The sequence below is a fragment of the Epinephelus lanceolatus genome, chromosome 6 (genome assembly GCF_041903045.1).
Source record: "Epinephelus lanceolatus isolate andai-2023 chromosome 6, ASM4190304v1, whole genome shotgun sequence".
Lineage (NCBI taxonomy): Eukaryota > Metazoa > Chordata > Actinopteri > Perciformes > Serranidae > Epinephelus > Epinephelus lanceolatus.
In genome coordinates this window covers 35,347,714-35,368,223 of record NC_135739.1, presented here as the reverse complement: position 1 = coordinate 35,368,223, position 20,510 = coordinate 35,347,714, and positions in this window count along the sequence as shown.

Below are 20,510 nucleotides of genomic sequence, written 5' to 3'. Positions count from 1 at the left end.
AGGATGTACCACTATGTCACTCCCCTCTCTCACACAGGCGCAGAACATATGTGCTACTTGGCCGTCAGATGTAGTCCGTGTAGTGTGTTCAAATGCAACTGACACAGGGTGACGTGAGGCAACGTAGACGACGCAACAGTTGGCTTTCATCGGCGCTAGTTCTTTGATGACGGTTTGGTGTGTCTGCACCTTTAGAGAAAAACGGTCTGTTGACATATGGTATAAACCAAAACTACGAACTTTATTGTCTCATAAAGAAAAGCTACATTGAGAAACCTTGCGTGAAGTATAATCTAAACAAAAGTCAAAGATCCATGTGTGCACAGTTGCACTCATTAGCCTTAGAGACTGGAAGGTTTAACGTAACCCTAGAGGAGGACAGCATTTGTTTGTTGTGTAATTTTGATGAGGTTCATTTCTTGTTTTACTGCCCTGTATATGAAGACATAAGGAATGCATTTTTCATTAAATTACCTCTATCAGTGTTGATTTCTTTTGGTTAGATGATCATGAAAAACTTCAGAAGGGAAACCTTTTTTTGTTCTCCCCATGTCACCATAGGTTTTCTCAAGGTACTCCGGGTTCCTCCCACAAACCAAAGACATGCAGGTTAATTGGTGATTCTAAATTGCGTGTAGATGTGAATGTGAGTGTGAATGGTTAACTGTCTCTATATATTAGCCCTGCGATAGTCTGGCGACCTGTCCAGGGTATATCCCGCTTCTCGCCCAGTGTCAGCTGGGATAGGCTCCAGCCCCCCCGCGACCCTCGAGAGGATAAGCAGTTACGGAAAATGAATGAATGAATGAAAAAAAGTATTAATAATAGAAGCATTGATAGGTGATATTCCACTGCCAGGGCCACCCCAAGTAAAACGTCACCTGCTGAGGTCAAAGAGAGACCACTGGGATTCCAGCAGAGTGAAGATAAAATTATTCTGTCAGCACACTCTGTCTGTGCAGCACGGGCATCAAAGCTGGCACAGATGCAGATCATTTCTTCTTTTATCCTCAAAGGTTTTCGTTTCCCCTCCCTCTTCAAATTCAGAAGGAAATGCATTAGTTCAGAATTAAGCGTTTCCTATTTACCATGTTAGCCTGAGATAGGTTCACGGGCTAGGGAATCAATCACAAATCTAAAGATATCTGATGAGGCAGCACAAAAGTGCCTCATTTCAAATACCATTTTTTTCAAAGCCAAGCAGGAATTGCATGATTTCAAGAATGATTCACACCATCAAAGAGATGTGCAGTTTTGCCCTGGAGTGGGTAATACCCAACACAAATCCTGAAATGTTATGAAAAGCGGTGGAGAATAGCATTAGGGTTCAAATACCTGTTCACAGAATCGATACATGTGATAAAAGACAGGGAGGATTGGTCCAACTGATACAAGAGTGTGTGTTTGTGTGTGTGTTTTTAGATATCACTTCTTCCCGTGCTACATCTTAGAATCCTCTCTTCTGAGGAGATCACACCAGCAGAGCCTGTACTGGGGTTATCTTCACCAAAGGCTGGTCGGGGGATAACAGAAAACGGATTCCCACTAGCTGGCCAAAGGGTTGCCATGGCAATGGACAGCACCCCTCACTGACAAGCATGTAACCTCTGAATGGAGACATGTAACATCATTAATTCTGTGTTCCCGAATAGAAAAGCAGACAAATCCTCCATTACTGGTCAAATTAAGCATTGTGGAGGCACGTTTAGCTCATTCTGGTGTAGGTATATAACTGCCCTGTGGCATTTTTCTCCTACAGCAGTACAATAGCAAACCTAGACACAAATACTAAATAGTCCTCATTGACAGAATAATGTGATAACAAACTACAACTCTTAAAAGTGACAGGAATTTTAAAAATGCACATTTCATGTACCATTTGAGACACAGTCAGGAAGATGTGTGTGCCCTCCCTCATGTAAAACAAGTTGGTAATGAGGCATGAGAAAACATTTCAAGCTGCTATGAAATTCTGACACATGGAACTGATATTTGTTGACAAATTGCTGGTGGACATATTCGCACTACTGGGTACGATAGAGCCATCTCATTTGTGATGCCACTGTAACATCTATACAGTCTCCCAATATAGATGTGTGTACATATACAAAATAACCGAAGAACATTTAATATGCCTACCTATATGCAAAATGTTATCAAGTGATGTTGTCCAGACAACACAATTTGCCATCATAGACAGTCCCACATCAGCAATAGATTAGAGGATCGAGACAGGACTTTACCTTATTCAGAAAATGGACTGTGTGTCGTTTGCTGTGGATAATTTGTCTTTGGAAAAGACTAAGCAGCCATTAGTGTGATCTATATCACACATCTCATTGGCATCAGGCAACTGATGCTTCACTTTGACAAATTAGAGCCAGCATGGGGTGACTTGTTGACATTGCTTCTCCTGGCTTAACATTTGTTTGGGATGCAAATCACAATTGTTCATGATAGACTACATTTATTTATGTCACTTTCTTCCTGGTTCATGGACTGGAAACCTGTCCATCACTGTGATGGTAACACAGACTGTCACATTCATGCGTATTGGCAATTCATGCCTCAGATCCTCCTGATATGTATCTTTGGATTGGTGGAAGACAGCCACACAAACACCAGGTACATGTTGTCCACAGGGAGAATCTATAATCTCCGCACAGAGAGTTAAGATCAGGTTATGCTCGATCAGAACTGGTTCACACAACATGTTGTCCGACCACCTTAGATGTGAAAAGTGTATTATGATGTAGATGGCCTGAACAGCCACACAGGAAGAGGGAGTGAAAAGCTGGCCATCATACAGAGGGGGGAAACACAATATTGTATCAAGATGGGGATAACAGCACATTTTTTCAGACAATCTCTCCTGGAAGGCATTCATAAGCTACATTCAGACTGCAGACAAATCAGATCTACTTTCTCAAATCAGATCTGTTACATGATGGCTTCTCATTCAGAATGAGATAAATCTGAATGAAATAATTTGGAATTAAAGTCTTTCCAGGTAGTTTACATGGGAAATATTCATTCCGAATGAGGGTTTACACAGGAGATCAGTTTAATCGCCTTTATTCGGGTCTGCACAAGGTTTGGGGCAGGGAAGGTTTCTGATTGGATAGGGGGCGGGGCAGATGTTACGTGTTTACGTTTACTGGAAGAAAACACTGTAGTCCTCGCTCCGGATAACAAGATGCTTGACGATGCTGTTCTTAGTGCCTTTTTCGGGCTTGTTTTGCTTATATTCTTGAAGCAGCAGTACGACAACAACCTTGTTCTGCTAATGCTTCGTCTGTTGAGGAGGGGAAGGGAGGTAGAAGGTTGAAGAAGGGAGCTAGAAGACCGTGCTTTGGCGATTGGAAACCGGTTAGTGCAACGAGTTGTGCACGCTATATACGTCATCGCGCCAGAAGGGCAAGGAAACGAGCATGCGCAGAAAGACCGTAATGAACTTAAAGAGGAATGAGTGTATACAAGTGTGAGAAATTCTTTCATTCAGAATTAGAAACGGAATATTCCAGCCCCTTACATTGGATGAATTTTCAATCGCATTGGCCATTTTCATTCCGAATTAGGTGTTTACAAGATCACTTTTAATAGGAATGAACTTTCATTCCGAATGAAAAGGGAATTACATTGTCCATGTAAATGCACTCATTTGCAGATGATCAGATCAGATTTGTGTGTCGAGACACTATTCACCTGTCTGCATGGGCAACACATTCTCACTCCGACATTATCACATATCGACGTTTGGTCATGGACTTTCCACATCGACATATGATGTACAAGGTACCCTGGGTGCATTTGTTGTTGATGTCCTGGGACACTGTGTTAAATTCAGCCTGTTAGATGCATTGTCTGTTTTCAAAATACCCTTTGTTCTCACAGGAAATGTACAGTTTGCATACAGTTTCTTTCAAAATAAGTGCACTGCATCAGTACAACACTACAAATTGTCATTTTTTTCCTTCAACAAAAAACGCACGTTTACATTTAGGCAAAATGCATATGGTTGGGTTTGGAAAAAAAAGAACAGGGTTTGGCTTTATAATCATACAGGAAGCAAATATCGGCCTGCCGGGTGAAAGTCAGTGGTTGTTTGACCCATCCACCCTACTTGGACTTTTGCCCCTTTAACTTATGTTGTTGTGTCACCACATTTCCCCCTTGTGTAGTGGTGCCAGGCTGCATATCATGCCGACATGAAAGGACAGTTTTTCTTTATCAGTGTCTGACGCCGGAAGTCACTGTCCAAGTGCCAGCATCGGACGACTTCAGAGTGAGACTGGGTTGGCATGGGGTTCTGTGGTAATGATGAAAGCGTCAGTAACTACATATCTACGCAGGTGACGCAGCTTTCCAATGTGGACGCATGACAAATGAGGGTCCATCACGTTGCCCTCCAAACAATCAGGCTGTCAAGTCACGGTGCAGAACTCCTCCGTTGCATTCTCCATGTTGTTCTCTATAGTGTCCTGCCAGTATCTGCTAGCATGAATTCTGCTCAGCACTTCCTTCAATCTGGATTTTACATAGTCGTGTGTCGCGTTGTGAGTGATAAAAAAGACACATTGAAATGCGATTTGAAAGGACAGAGTGTCTGACTGAGATGCATCTGTAGGAACTAGACTGGAATCACATTTCAAGCCACCTTCAAATGTTGTTTGGATCTGATTTCATGCTGTCTGGATACAATGTGTGTATGCCAAAAGACAAGGCCACAGTGTTGCTGCACTGGGTTGTTCATATGAAAAGTGACAGAAATAGTTGTGTAAAGATTGTAAAAAGAGAGCTAGAGAGAAGATCACAATCTGGCTCCTTTCTCACATCCTCGCAGCTGGCTAATCATGGCGTGAAGTGGGTGTGAATGCCGGTTTGTCAGTTTTGGAAAGTTACAGAAATGGTGGGACACAGCTTCCCCTAATGCGATGTCAGAAGGTGTGGGAGGAGGGAGTTTCAGAAGTTATTTGACCATCTGACAAGAATTTCGTAAGAGGCATACCGGCAGCCTTAAGGAATATGCAAGTGCCTTTTTATGTGTGAAAAGTGAGACTGATGAGTCAGGTTTTCCCTCACTGTCTGACACAGTCTACTCCTCCTCTTCATCCCTATGAGAAAAAAATGAAAATAAAAAACTGCACTACAGTGATAAATCAAATGCCACATGACTGACTCTTAATGACACATGTTCAGCTCTGGTCAGTTCTGTGGGGGGTCGTGTAACTTTTTCCTCTCTATATTGACCAGCCTATTAGGACTGACTTTTTGGGAAGTATTTTGATGTCAGTGGCAACTTTGTAGTACAATAAGATAAGATAAGATAAGATAAGATAAGATAAGATAAGATAAGATAAGATAAGATACACCTTTATTGATCCCATAATTGAGAATAAGTAGGTCTTTTTAAATGGATGCAAGAAATTATTTATAATTGAGCAGTCAATAATGAAAGAAGGTTATGTGTTGGTTCATTTTTGCAAGCTTTGAAAATGTAATGAAAAAATAGCCCTTAGTTGTATTATTTTTTATACGTATCATTTTATTTCTGTCACCCCCAACTTTTTAGTCTAAAGTCTAAAGAAAGTCTGAAGTTGTTTGCTTTTTTTTTAGTCTCGTTTACATGATTATATTTTCTCCACAGTTAGCAGTTTCTTTGGGCCAAACAGCCTGATACTGAAGAAAAATCTCAATTGTAGTCTCCATTGATCAAAGCATAGCTCTAGGCCATAGCTTGATTGAGTGTTGTGGAGTTTCTGCTTAACAGGCAATTGGCAAAGTGCATAATAACTCATTTTTAGTCAGTTCATCAATAAGCTAACACTAAAATCTATAGCACTTATCATGCGGATAAGTAAAGTGTGTGTCATTGTGATTTTTCACTCCATGTGAGTTTCAGTCAGGAACGGAGCTGAGCTGCAGCCAGACTCAACATTTTTTATGCGTTGAGAAAACTGTCAGTCAGAGCTGGCTGCAGTCAGCAAGGCCTGGGCTGATTCCAAGTCTGCTTAAGACCAGGTCCAAAGGGGTCAGGACTGAGCCAACACCATGGCCAGAGAAAATCAGGACATATTTAAAGCCAAGCTCTGCAATAAAGCTGTACTGTAGGGTTTTTCCCAATGTCAAAATACTATTCTGCTCCCCCATTCAATTTAATAACTCTATAGAGCATCTTTATCTTGAACAGAAGTTAATGGAGGAGGGAACGGAACTAAACTGCTGCTTAATGCTGGAATAACATTTGTCACATGACCAAAATACCCAATGCTAACTTACTGTTAATTTGAAAAGGCTCTTTATTAACAAAGTAATTCTTATAGAAAGGGTTACTTCACACACTGATTCAAAATATTTGACAAAGCCTCTAATTATCAATTTAAATATCAATTTAACAGTTCTGTATGTGTCAGAAAATCCTTGTTATTAATGACCAGTGGCCATTAAGCACATTCTTTTGTTTGCACTTGCACTTCTTGCAAGACTGAACTTGATTGACCGGCATCATGCTGACAGAATGCTGGAAAAGTTAACAATCACGTTAAGAATAACATTACTATCTGTAATGTTCTGATGTTTTATTTGGACCACTAACTTGCCATTTTTTAATTATTTTAACGCTGACGCTACGAAACAACCAACAGCAGCTCCATGCAGTCTACCTGAAGCCCCTTTCCTATTGGACAAAAAACCCCACTAACGCCCACTAAGATCTGGTTTTTGTCTTTAATGTAAAAGGTCACAGTCACCATTCATTCTCAGGACAAGTGCCCCCCTAAGCAAGCGGCAGCCTCTGGGTCTGAAAAATGACACCAATACAAAAGTGCCAAAAACTGCAATTCTTTGAATGTCCACTTGAGGCTGGCTCCAGAAGGCAGTCGATCCCCATAAATCCCCATGTAAAAATGCCCAACTTCACAGCAGAATTAAACATGTTTACAGCCTGGTACAAAAAATGCTTTTGATCTCTATAGGTAGTTTTTCCATTCATGACAACTGTAACGGGGGTGAAATTTTGTATAACTCACCCGTCAAGTATGCATAATTAAGTGTTGCATGCTTTGAATGACAGACTGTGTGCACATAGTGTCCTCAGCTTCTCAGTCAGATCCACCCCTCGCTCCTCCATAGCCCCAGCCTCTTGCCCAAATATGGTCACTTCTGGCTCCAAAAAAACAAGTAGGGCGAGGGGCAAAATGACTTACTCGAAGCTTCAAAACATGAGTCCACAAATTATTGGGTGACATCTGGTAGCTACATTCATATTTTTGCAGTCTATGCTCTGCAGTAGTCATGGGTATTTATTGGCTCCAGCTCTGATTGGAAGTAGCCCAATGGAAATATGACACTTGGGTAGATGCGCTAATTTTAGCTGCTTTGCCCACCTGATGCAGTTACCGGCCGCCACAAAATACTGTCCATCTCTGTCCATGCAGCACTTGAATACTGTTTTAAATTAGGTTGGGATGGAGTATAAGTAAAGGACATAAAAAAGACTCAAGACTGTAACATTTTCACTGGCATTCTTGCCGCTGTCTACTGTTTACTAGCTTGTTTTACGGCGCGTCAGTGACATCGAATGTGAGACCCCAAAAAACAAACAAACAAACAAACAAAAAATCAGAGAGGCATACTCATCTACAGCTGGCAAATTTATGGCTAGTTACAGCTAGCTGGCTATTGGCTAACCTTAGGGATCAGACCCTCGGTGCAATGTGTTGCGCTGTCTGAATTGGAGTTTGTACAGGGTGCTAAGTAAAGGTCCATCTGAGGGCCATAGCTGCAAAATATATATTATGTAAATAGAGCATGTGTGGACTCTGTGTTGTGGTGGGTGCTGGTTGTTTGTTGACTTCAGCTGACTCCCTTTCAAGCTAACATTAGCTGCTGTTGCACAGTGTTAGCTCTGTGATGCAGCTGGAGAGGGGCAAGGCACTCAGAGGCACGCATAAACGTCATATCCTTCTGATTTTACAGCAAAACATTCCTTTACAGTCCTTTAGAAATCAGTTCATAGACTGTTATGCAAACAAGTTAGTCGGGGAGGGTCTCAGTATTTTAAGTTGCATCGCAATTTGTTCACCCATTGCCAGTAAAAATCAATTAAAAAGGCTACATCTAAAAAGTTACATATAGAACCTTTAAGATGTACAAGGAGTTCTTAAAAGGCAAAAACTAAAGCCCTTAAAAAGTTCCCTAATTGGAAAAAGTTTTGATTAAAGTAGATTTTGGGTGTACAACTTTCCCTTTCATTTACGCTGCCAGTGATGGAATGCAATTTACTCAGCAATCGAAGACCAGGTCAAGACAAACATATGTGACTCAACTTTGAACAATGATTCAGAAAATAAAAACAAGTGTGTGACAAGTGAAAGACGTTAGAAAATGGTCTGGGGATGAGATTCAAGTGCAAGTATAGCCCTCCAGTCAGCTAAAAATACAGACTCCTTTGTTCAGATGACAGCAAGCGTACAGGGTCAGCCAGATAAAATGAGATAACGCTGCCAGATGTCTGATTTATTTGGTCTCTGGGAGCTTAATTTCACACCAAAGAGCTAAAAAAAAATCTGTGCATGGCAAGTGACAGTCAGTTTTGATGGATCAGGTCTACCTCTGCTGTAAGATGAGTGCATTTTTTCTGGGTCTGCACTCCATTGTTGACTGCTTATCCACCCACTGCCCTCAAAGGCAGAGTGGCCTCCCCAGTGCAAAACAACAGATACTATGGCAGCAATATATTTCTCAGACAGAACAATTTATGGGACCATCACTATTAATCATTGCCGTGGAAAGGAAGATTGCCTAACTCATCCAGAGCCCCCATAGAAATGTAATTCTCCCACTGCCGACAGTGCTTATAGAGGTGAGCTGCAGATGCATTTTGCCCACGCTCGGGCTCGGTCCTACGCTGGCATGGCAATAAGCTGTGTTGATTTAATATCGGTTTGCCGCATGCATTTTTTTGGACGTGTAATCAGTCCACAAGGTTCCGCAGGAGGCTGTCATGAATCTCGTCGGCTGTACTGTTATCTCCCCACCCCCACCCATACCCCTCCTCCTCCTCCTCCTCCTCCTCCTCCTCCTCCTCCTCCAGTGGACAATCACCGGCTCGCCAGCAGGACATGGCAGATCCAGCAGCCATTCCTGATTACACTCATGACTCAGGTTGCCGATTGGCTGTCAGGGTGCAATCACGCATTCACATTTGTTTTCTTTCTTTTCTTGGTTTTCATGGTTTTCTTTGGTGCAGCATTGTCTTTGGGAATTTTGTCAAAATGAATAAGAGGGATGTTTTGAAATGCAAATACATGTTTCTCGCACAGAAAGTGAGAAAAATACTTAATGTTTTCTCTTCAATTAGATAAGTATTAAGTTGGAGGAGAAATCATTGGATTTAGGGAGTAGTTTCTAAAACTAAATAATATAAGATGTTGTGGTCTGATATGGATTGAAGGTGGCAGGATGTGTCTTGGCTTTCACATGCCTTTAGCTGTCATGTTTGTGTTGAGCATGTAATTTACATAGGCGGCTGCAAGTTGGCAGTTATCTTCTCATATTGCCACTATACTGGCACATGTTGGAAGACACTGCGTCTAAAGTGGAAAATGATAGGTTTCCATGCATCATATTATCATCATATAGAACACAATCAGGTGCATTTGTTTTATGAGGGACTCAAAACAGGCCCCCAGGAAGTGTGCCGGGCTTGGAAGCCAGTTCTCGTAATGGCCAATCTGTGCAATTATACCATCACGTAATGCCTTGCAGCCCAAAAAGACTTCCGCCATTGACTTGCATGGAAAAGAGAAGTCTGTAAATCAGTGGATACATTTGTTTGAGCATCACAACACCGACAAAAGGACTTGAATCATTTTATCCCCATTCTAGTGAACAGAGCACTAAACTGGAAGTAGCAAGCTCAGCTGGTAGAAGTCCCTAGTGCACCAGCTGTATGGGCCGCACAGTGCAGAAGCAGCACCAATAATCCCTGGATCATCTGGGAAGTTTCATACACAGCAGTTGAACCATTTTGGCTTCATGTGCCACTGAGCAACTCTCATAGGAATGAATGGGACCTGGATCTCCAAGTCTTTTTAGATATCCATGCCTTAAAGAGCACAGTTCTTTGTTGCTATTGTTGCTCTTTGTCTTAACTTCCCCATGTCACACCACTAGGCCTGTGTCTCTGAGTCACGGTTGTCATGTTTTTCAAGGTTCAATTCACAATGAATGGCAGTGTAGCATCTCCGGTGTTTGAGTCTGACTGTGAATGGGGCATTAAACTCTTGACAACCTGCCATCAGCAACTGAATCATGCCAAAAAGATCTTTAGTGTAATACCTATAATAAAATTTAAGGTTGTTTTTCTAATTCAAGCATGACCCAGCCTGGGCGCCAGAATAAAGTCTTGGCATTGTACCTTTGCAAACCATGGATATGTTGCATTTGTACATTTAATACATATGACCTTGTTCAGATTATATGTATATAACCTGAGTTTCTCATCAGGTGGAAGGAAAAATGGTGAATGTTGTGACACCTGGGTAAGATGGCCATCAGCAGCAGACAGCAGCAGCAAACCAGTTTTCAGTGAGAGTTAGGGATAAACCAAAACATAGTGTTTTCCTAACCCCAATCAAATATTTTTGTGCCTAAACCTAACCAGATGTTGAACCAACCAGAATTGTCACAACATATAACTGAGACACAAAGAAACCAACATTCTCTTCTAGAAATAGCTCTTAATTACGTTGTAGAAATATAATCACTCCATGGAGACGTTGTTTTCAGGTAATGACATACTATATTCATGCGGGACACTGACAGCAGAACTTCAGGTTCATGTCCTGAGTCCTGTTTTAGGTTTTGGCAACAAAAGCACATTGGTTAAGGGTTAGGGAAAGATAATGATTTTGGTTGCCTGTTAATAAAGGTGATAAAATGAGTGGATACTGTACTGCAAGATTACTTATTTGGGCAGAACAACTGAAATACATTTTCAGTTAACATTTTGTTGATATGTTCAGTATTTTTTGTGACTTGCCAGATTGCTAAAACTTTAAATCACAACCTTTTTCTCATTAGGCAGTGTTGAGGGTAACCAAGTAACAACGTTTCCACAAAGTAACGTGGTTACTAATCAAACACTTAAGTCGTTACTTGCGTTACATAAATTCATCAATTTTCATTGCAAGATTATCGGGACAATAAAACGCACAACACAGCTGCTGACTGTAAATGTCTCCCCATCGTTTGGAGTGAGAGGGTGTAATATGAGTCATTTTGATCCACACTCCATTCCAGTTGGTGGCGGTAATGCACCAATTCATTATTTGCCAACCACCAATAAACAGCAGAAGAAGAAGAAGAAGAAGAAGAAGAAGAAGAAGAAGAAGGAGTGCTAGGGTGCGTCCCAAGTCTCTTATTTTATACTGCTAACTCCTAACTCCTTACTTTAACCGGAAGTCATTCAAGGTCCGCCATCTTTAAGGCCGTCTCATGTCTCTTATTCCTGCCAGTAAGGAGTTAGCGTTAGGCGTTAGGAGGGATCTGTTAGGTGCAATGAGTAAGGTAACACGAGAGGTTCCTAACAGGAAGTATTTTTCAGCTTGAGGCCATGACGTATAAATACCCGCCCCCTACGTCTATCTCATTTGAACGAGATGGCGAAGAAACAGCGGAAGTATGCCAGTTACGTGCATTCTTTGCAATGAAACGCTGTAATTCACATGCCTACGTGACTACAAAGAGTAACGTTAATGATATTTCGTCTTTCGCAAGACTGTCATGTTGTTCATTCATTCATTGATTCATTCATCTTCTAACCGTTTCATCCTCTTGAGGGTCGCGGGGGGACTGGAGCCTATCCCAGCTGACATCGGGTGAGAGGCAGGGTACACCCTGGACAGGTCGCCAGACTATCGCAGGGCTGACACATAGAGACAAACAATTCACATTCACACCTGCGGACAATTTAGAGTTATCAGTTAACCTAGTCCCCAATCTGCATGTCTTTGGACTGTGGGAGGAAGTCGGAGTGCCCGGAGAGAACCCACGCTGACACGGGGAGAACATGCAAACTCCGCACTCCACGCCCGGGATCGAACCGGGAACCCTCTTGCTGTGAGGCGAGAGTGCTAACCACCAGACCACCGTGCCGCCCCTGTCATGTTGTAATTAAGTTTATTTCATTCACAACCCGTTGCGGTGTTCAGCGGACTGTGATGCGTGGCTGTTAAATGTGCAGCTGCTTGAATGATATAACACCACGCACACACATACACAAACACATACACAAACACATTTGCCCATCATTAATTGTCCTGCATGTCATGTGAGTGGAATAATGTTTAATAGCCTGTAGGTAATTATTAATATTAATTATTATTATTACTTTCATTAATGTTGTTGTAAGCTACTGTCATTACCGTCTGTCCTGCACCTCTCTCTGTCTCTCTCTCTCTGTCTGTCTCTCTGTCTCTCTCTCTGTCTCTCTCTCTCTCTCTCTGTCTCTCTTTCTGTCTCATTGTGTCATACGGATTACTGTTAATTTATTATGTTGATCTGTTCTGTACGACATCTATTGCACGTCTGTCTGTCCTGGACGAGGGATCCCTCCTTGTGCTCTTCCTGAGGTTTCTACCGTTTTTTCCCCCGTTAAAGGGGTTTTTTGCGGAGTTTTTCCTGATCAGCTGTGAGGGTCCTAAGGACAGAGGACAGAGGGATGGCAAATTGTGATTTGTGATATTGGGCTTCATAAATAAAATTGAATTGATTGAGGTAGACTGACAGGTCTGATGTCTTATTTACTCAGCAGCTGACTTGTTGAATGATGGCGAGTGGATTTAATAATAGTGATAATAATGATAATAATAATGATAATGATACTGATCACAGTGACAGTGACAGGGCTACAGACCGTTCTTTAATTGCCACAAACTTCGACAAATGACTCAATAACAATGGTAATGGGGGGGGGGGCTTGGGACTAATGGGACTTGGGATGTAAGCCAAATGCTGGCTCCGTTATGCAGCAGATCCAGCTGTGCCGCCGTCATCAGGTGTAGTGTAATATTTACTATAGTGTTCGTACTGTACCTTTAAACTGACCTTTAAAAGATACGTGTTGAAGCAATATAATCTGTGCAACTGACAAATTACACACTGGTTTAATATTTCATGTATTCTTATGACACACACACACTCATTGAGCACTTAAGCATTGTGGTGGAGAAGTACCTAGGACTCACTGTGAATCATTTCTAAAAATAGCATGAGGATGGGTTCAGAAAACACTAGTGGAAAGTTAGGGGAATTGCAGTTTGTCCTGATAATGACCCTAGAGGGGGAAGGACTAAAAAAGTGCAAACTCAGCAGAAATGTGACACCGATATGGTGGGAAGGACTAAAACTCAGCAGAAATGTGACACCTTTATGATCAGCGCCCAGTGGAAAAGTTTAAGGAAAAGAGATGACTCAGCAGAAATTCTACGATAAAAGAGTGAGCGCAAACAAAGAAATTTCAGTCTTGCTCCGGAGCTTGACTCATTGAGTTGTGATGTGTTTGTTGCCTGCGAGCACATTAAACTCAGTTGCATCTGATTCTACGTGTCTCCAGTGATTTTTTTTGACCTCTGAGTATTTGAGTTTTTGATATCTAATGGAAGACAAAGAAAGTCCGTTTGAGAAGAGAAGAGCGAGATCGCGAGCTTTCTGGCACAGCTCAGGACCTTGACTTTTTTGCTTCCACACAGGACAGGATGTCGTTTCACGTGACGCTTCAGAGTAAGGCCGTCTCATGTCTCTTATCAGCAGTCCTCACTCCTCACTCCTAACTCCTGACTCCTTAAATGTTTGCCTAAGTGGGAGGGACTAAACAGTTAGGTTAGGTGGTTAGCAATAATTTTAAGAGACTTGGGACGCACCCCTAGAATAGATGAGCCGGAGGGACGGGGAGCAGTGATTGGTTCGGGTTGGGCAAGAGGAATGATAACAATTGCTGATTGGTTAGGTTCAGGCAAGAGTCGTCACTCTGGCCGATTGACTCTAGTCAATGTGAGCAGGCTTTAAAAATGGAGGCGCCAACAGCAGTTCCCCTCTCACCGTCAGCAACGACCACAACTTTTGATGGGTGGACATATTCACATTATTTCAAGTTTGTTGCATGGAAGGACAAGAATGTGACAGTGAGGTGCAAACTTTGCCCAGGCCACAAGCTGCTATCTACTGCCGCAAACACAACATCCAATCTCACGAAGCATCTGCAGAGACGACACTAAGCTAGTTGCGAGAGACCCACAGAGCCAAGCTGAGTCACCCGCCTCGACCCCACGCAAGCAGCAAAGGCTTTCTTTTCAACAAGTAACATCAAAATCTGAGGTAAACAGGTAAACTATACCTACCTTAGGATTGTTACACATATGTAACACATATGTGGCAAATTACGTGACAATGCATTTCAGGCAATTTTACAGAGTAACTAGTAATGTAAAGAGTATTGTAACTAATTACTTTCTCCAGGGAGTAACCAAGTAAGGGATTACTTTTTCCTAAGTAATGTGTAATACGTTACTTTTTTGAGGTACGACCCCCAACACTGTCATTAAGTAAATAGAAAACGTAATTTGCTCAGCATTAAATTGTTGTACATTTCTAATAGAAGAAATATAACGTTTTCACATATCTCCTAAATATGAAACATACCAATGTAACATAACCGCAGTTTTGCAATACCAACATCTATTCTGGCTTTTTGTATCAGTCATTCAGGTCATGGTAATCTTAAGTGCTAAATCCTGATGACTGGTAGTTCTGAAGAAGCCTCTTGGATGAGAGGTGAAACGTCTTCAAGAAACTCAAGCATGTCCACTTGCCTATAGCACTTAAGATATTCTTGCTGTTGGGTTCCATTTCCACAATCTTTACCTGAACTCAGCTACAGTGTCATAACCCATAATCTATGTCACTGTTCATGTGGAGAAGGAAGTGTTGAGTCATAGGGACTCAAGAGTGTCTTGAAAGCTTTTGCTAATAGCCGGATTCACTTCTGAGTCTTTTGAGGAAAAGAACCAGAGCTGAAATGATAAGTGGATTAGTCAATCGAAAGATGATTATTTCAGAGAGTAATAGTTTTTGTCATATTAATCAATGATGAAAATAATGTCTCTTATGGCTCTGAATACGAAATATTAACATGATAAGGTAACTTAGAAGAAGATGACTAACTTAAGGCACTGAACTGGCATTAAAACTCAACTCATCTTTGATTCTCTGACATTGTCTTTGAATGTTGTATCTCAAGACTAAACAGTCTGTAGGGAGAATTTATAGGCTCTACAAGAACCCAGTTGAATAGAATAAATGTCATGATTTAACTTAGTCTAGTGATTGGTTAAGTGCTAGTTTACTTGCATGTTGGAATACTTACGAGAATGCTATGAGATCAGGACCATGGATGACAACCTTGTGACAACCTCATCCCACATTAAATGCCCCTGTGCACCCACGCAGGTGTTTTTAATCAGTCTGTCTGAGTAGACCTCCGCTCAGGTTGATGTTGGGTGGAGATACACTGGAAATTACAGGAGAGTGAGGGAGGTATCAATCAAACCCAGCCTGTTCACACCCACAAGGTCCTGAGAAGAGGTCCAATCAGGCACAGTATGTGAAAACCCCTGTGTGGGTGGACGCAGAGTGTGAAGAGGCTTTAGCAATTCCCCGCTGTGTGTTCACACATTCACACAAGTTGTTTTATTCCCTTAACTTATTATTAAAACAATGCTTGCCTGGTGTGAACTTATTTTAAGGCCATGCCATAACTGACATTTTATGTCAGCTTAATCGCCAGAATGTTGGCACTGTACATCTCTGCAAACTATGCATATGATACATTTGCACATTAAAAAGGCTACATTGAAACTTTACATTTCAAAAATACTGCGGTTATTTGTGGTTAGATTTAGGCACAAAAACCACTTGGTATTAGTTAGAAAAAAGATCATGTTTTGGCATAAAATACACAGTTTCAGGGACACAGTCCTCACTGTAAAAGCAGCAATGTCTCAGTACAAAACAACAGCTTCTCATACCACTGTTCTAGCAACGACCTGCTACAAAATACCCACATTCATTGCCTAAAAAGCTGCTAGAAACACAGCAATGACTCGCTATATTACAGCTGGTTTTGCAATTGTTTTTGTTTGTTGGTCTCTATCAGTGGTCGTCAGTAGGGGTGAGTCCGTGTACACGTTTACATGTGTTTGAGATCATAAACGGTTATGAAAAATTAGTACATGAAAAAGGTTTTGTTTTTTTTTAGGGGGGAGGGGGGTGATACTAATTGTTGACTAACTGTGATAGACTGTGAATATGACAAGAAATGGTGTGAGACCAGGTTTGGCAACAGGTCAGTAGCTTACGTGCTCCGTTCTATTAAAATGGTGCGGTCATTAAGGGGGTCGTTCGCCAGTGGGCTACAATGAGTACTGGGCCATCAAATCACAGCATCCGCGGTGAGAGGACACGGAATTGTTTGCGCTTTTACGCACGATTCGGTGGTGAAGTGGCGCACATGACTTGTGCTACGGACGGACGGACGAGCCACGTATCTCGGTGCCGCTTAAAAACAGGTAATACATCTGGCTACATCTTCCCACATCAAATATCCGTGATCGCCTAGACCCGCGTGCGTAAAAGCGCACAGAATTCCGTGTCCTCTCCCCACGGATGCTGTGATTTGATGGCCCAATTTGCAGTGCTGTACCAACGTAGTGCATTTATTAAAAAAAACTGTGAAAACGGAAGTGTATTTTGAAAGAAGGCAATGCATACATGCAGAACTTGACACAATGTCCCAGAACATCGACAACCAATGCACCAAAGATACCTTTCACATCGTATCTGGACGTGGATAGTCCATGACCAAATGTCGATATGTGACGAGGTCGGCGGGAGAATGTGTTGATTCCTTTAGTCCGTAAGGGTCCACCAATCAAAAGAATCAAAGGGTTAAAAAAAATTATCGAAGTTGTGAGGATTGTTTTAACGGGACTGTCGTAAGCTCAATCATATGAATGATTCATAACTGATATGTCATTTGCAGCTTAATTTTTGCTTGTTTGATGCTATATTAATGCTCTGTGGTCACTTTCAACCAAATCTCAGGATATGTGGCAATGTTCAACTCTACTTTTGAAACATACTTTGTAACCTCAAAACTAGGTGATCTTAGGCCACATATTTGCTTTATCCCACTGCTTCTTTGTAAATAGTATATACATATGTATGTGTTGTTGGGGTGGAGTGTGTCTTTATGTGTATCTTTCAGAGGGGACACAGTGGACCTTCAGTGACCCTCAGTGACCTTTGTGTTGCTTGAATAAGAAATGAAAACAGAGGCAGCACATTTCTGGCAGAATGTTTTTCTTTATTTATGAGAAACATTTTCTGGAGCTGGGCACAGGCTGTTTATTTTTTCAATTATACATTATCAGGAAGCCCTAAACCCTCCATTTCTTTTTCTTTTTATAAAATCAGCGACCCAAAATGTCAGCACAGGACTACGAAAATAGCATGGACAACCTGTCCGAAGTAGCAGTACAAAGTTCAGTGCGGGCCAAAAAATAAAGTTTCCTTATTTAACAGAAAACCACCAAGGTGTCATCTAGACTAAGGATTACATGGGAGAAAATCAGAAACATGCTTCCACAGTTCTATTTGTAGGGTTTAAATGAATTCTGTGCTCCTCTCCTGCTCATGTGTCATCGTTGGTTTTTTAAATGTCTCTGCTGAAAGATTGGACATGGCTCGCGTCAGCTGAGACGGGTCACGCTATTGACGGTGACATTTGTTTTAGGGAAGGTTACGACAATGTGTCAAGTAAGTATTCTCCTGACTGCTGTCAACACGAATTGCTGTTTTTGTTGTTGTTGTTGTCGAGGGGACGGGCGGAGGGACTGCTGTTGACACAAATTGGATTGGTGGCATGTCAGGTTAGTGTTTAGAAGTCTAAAAAGGACAGGTTCCAATTCTTTTGACTGTGTGTGTGTGTGTGTGTGTGTGTGTGTGTGAGAGAGAGCGGGTGGTGGTAGGGGGATGGGGGTGGGGTGGGGTTCTCTCCTTGTTATTCAGGATGGACGCCGGCCAGTGTGTGTTTCTGTGATAGGAGAGGCGGACACCAGTTGTTTCAGTGGCTCGAGGTGTCAGAAGAGATTTCACAGCTCCTTGAGCACAGTAATCCTGGAGCTCTTGATACAAGATGGCAAATAAAACGGCCCCCTGGACGATGCTGAAACACTTACTGAACCCTACTTCCACTGATCTGTATCTCTCCACGATGACGAGTGCTCTTGTCCCCTACAAATAAGGTCAACAGCACCTCGCTATACAGTGTTATTCCCTCTGAGTTGATTAAACACATTAATTTGTTTTATCACACACTCATTCAAGCTGCACATTAAAAATGCTTCTGCATGAATACATTCATTAAATGTTCGAAGGTGCTTGATGTGCTGCACATCTTGAGCAAAACTTTGTTGTGGTTATATTTGATTGACATTTAAATCAGAGGCAGTGCTGGTATCAAAAACACAATATCCATTATTATCATTTCAGAGTCTCAGATACATAATGTGAGTCAAGCCATTTAAATGTATCAAAGCACTGAACTCTTTTGTGTTTTTAACAGTTGATTGATGTTTCAACAGCACAATGTACAGGACAAGGTATGAATGTATTATAAAAATGCAAATGGGTTGGAGAAATGTTTGACAGATTAATTGATTCTTTTGAAATATCATGCACAGTTTCATTCAGCGTTGAGAAATGTGAGAAAAACTGGCTTAAATTTGAGGGGTTTTTTTCCCACCTGTGCTCCATCAAATCTGAGACAAAGCCAAACAAGGTATGTTTGGTGTAATTCTGCTTTTACACTGAAGAGGGCAGAGTTGCTTTGTTGTATTGCTCAGCAGCCAATGTTCAGCGACAGAGCCTGACATTAAGGAAGGATCCAATCAACTGAGAAGGGACAACTTTGTTTGAAGCAGACACAACTGACACTTTTGACACTGTGCAGTATTATTCTGCTCAGTCAATGACAATTTGCTTTGGTTCAATATCACCTGTCACATGCATTTTCCAAATTTAACATCAGATTTGTATGTGCAAAGTAGGCATAAACAGGACAATAACTAATGTAGTGCGCAGTAGAAGCACATGTCAGGAGGAAAATATAGCATTTATCTCTAATAATCCTCAAGCCCTGAGGCTCGGTAGGCCAAGGTAGATAAGTAAATGGCCTGTCGCTGCCACTGTTCCTGTGTGGGTGGCCTGCGGCAATCACAGATGACTTCCTGTTGGCTATGGAAGCTGGCGATCCATCTTCCCCAAACTCTCCCTTCCCCTTCTTCTTTTTTTCTTTTTCCTCTCTCTCTTATCTTTTTTAAGAATCCTTCCCCCAATGCAGTATTATCAGCTGGCTTCAGAGCCCCCAAGCAGAGCGCCAGGTCTCTATGTGTTGCTTTATCTGGAGCAGGAATTACGTTGACCTTGCAGCAACTTAAACACTTTATCAGGAGCACAATAATCTTCTTTGCGGGGAAAGGGAATCAGCAGAAAAAAAAATAAAATAAACGAGTTGCGTGCCAGCGGATCCCCAGGTTGCCGCTGTGGGGTTACAGTGCTGCTGGCCCTGAAGTCAGAGAGGGCGAGGTTTCAGCATGCTGAGCCTCATTGTCCTCAAAGAAAGAAAGAAAAATATGCTCTTCATAGCAGTGATGTTTTCCATCCATAATTGCTTACAGAGGAAGAAACACATTAATAATTAATGTGTTCCATATGTAAAAAAGTGTGCTGTCATTATCATGCATATTATTTATTCCTTTGAAAAGCAAGTGTGACTGACAGTGAATCCTTTCATGTTGCCACTGAATTGCACCCGTGTTATTTTTACATGTGGTGCTGATTTTCTTCAACAGGATTACAAACGTTTGATCAGAATGAATGGTCTGCACTGTCTGTTCCTATATCGGCTCATGATTGACGGTTGTTTTTTTCCCCAGCTGCAGTTTTCTACAAAAGACATTGCATTTGTTACAAGTCCTCTGTGGTAATAAGCCTTTTCCTGATGCACCTCAGAGACGATTCTCCTCCTCCGACTCATCCACTTGTCACCATCTTCTTCATGGCTTCTCTTATCTACAAGCTCCGTTTCTTGTTGTTCTATCACCATGTTGTTGACTGCATTCACACTGTATCTAAAAGTGTAGCGTCTCTGTTTTTACCTTCACGGGAGGCACAGATCTGATGTTGCAGGGCTACGAGGATACACAATGTGCTGCATAAATGTGAAAAAAAGGGAGAAGCAATGACTTTCGATGAGGCAGCATTTGTCTGAGAGATACAATATGGAAATGCAAACACTGGAGACTACTGTTGAAACAATCCGTCAATTAATTGATTAGCCTAACAAGAGAAAATTAATCAATTCTTGAAGTGAAAAAATGTGCCTTGAT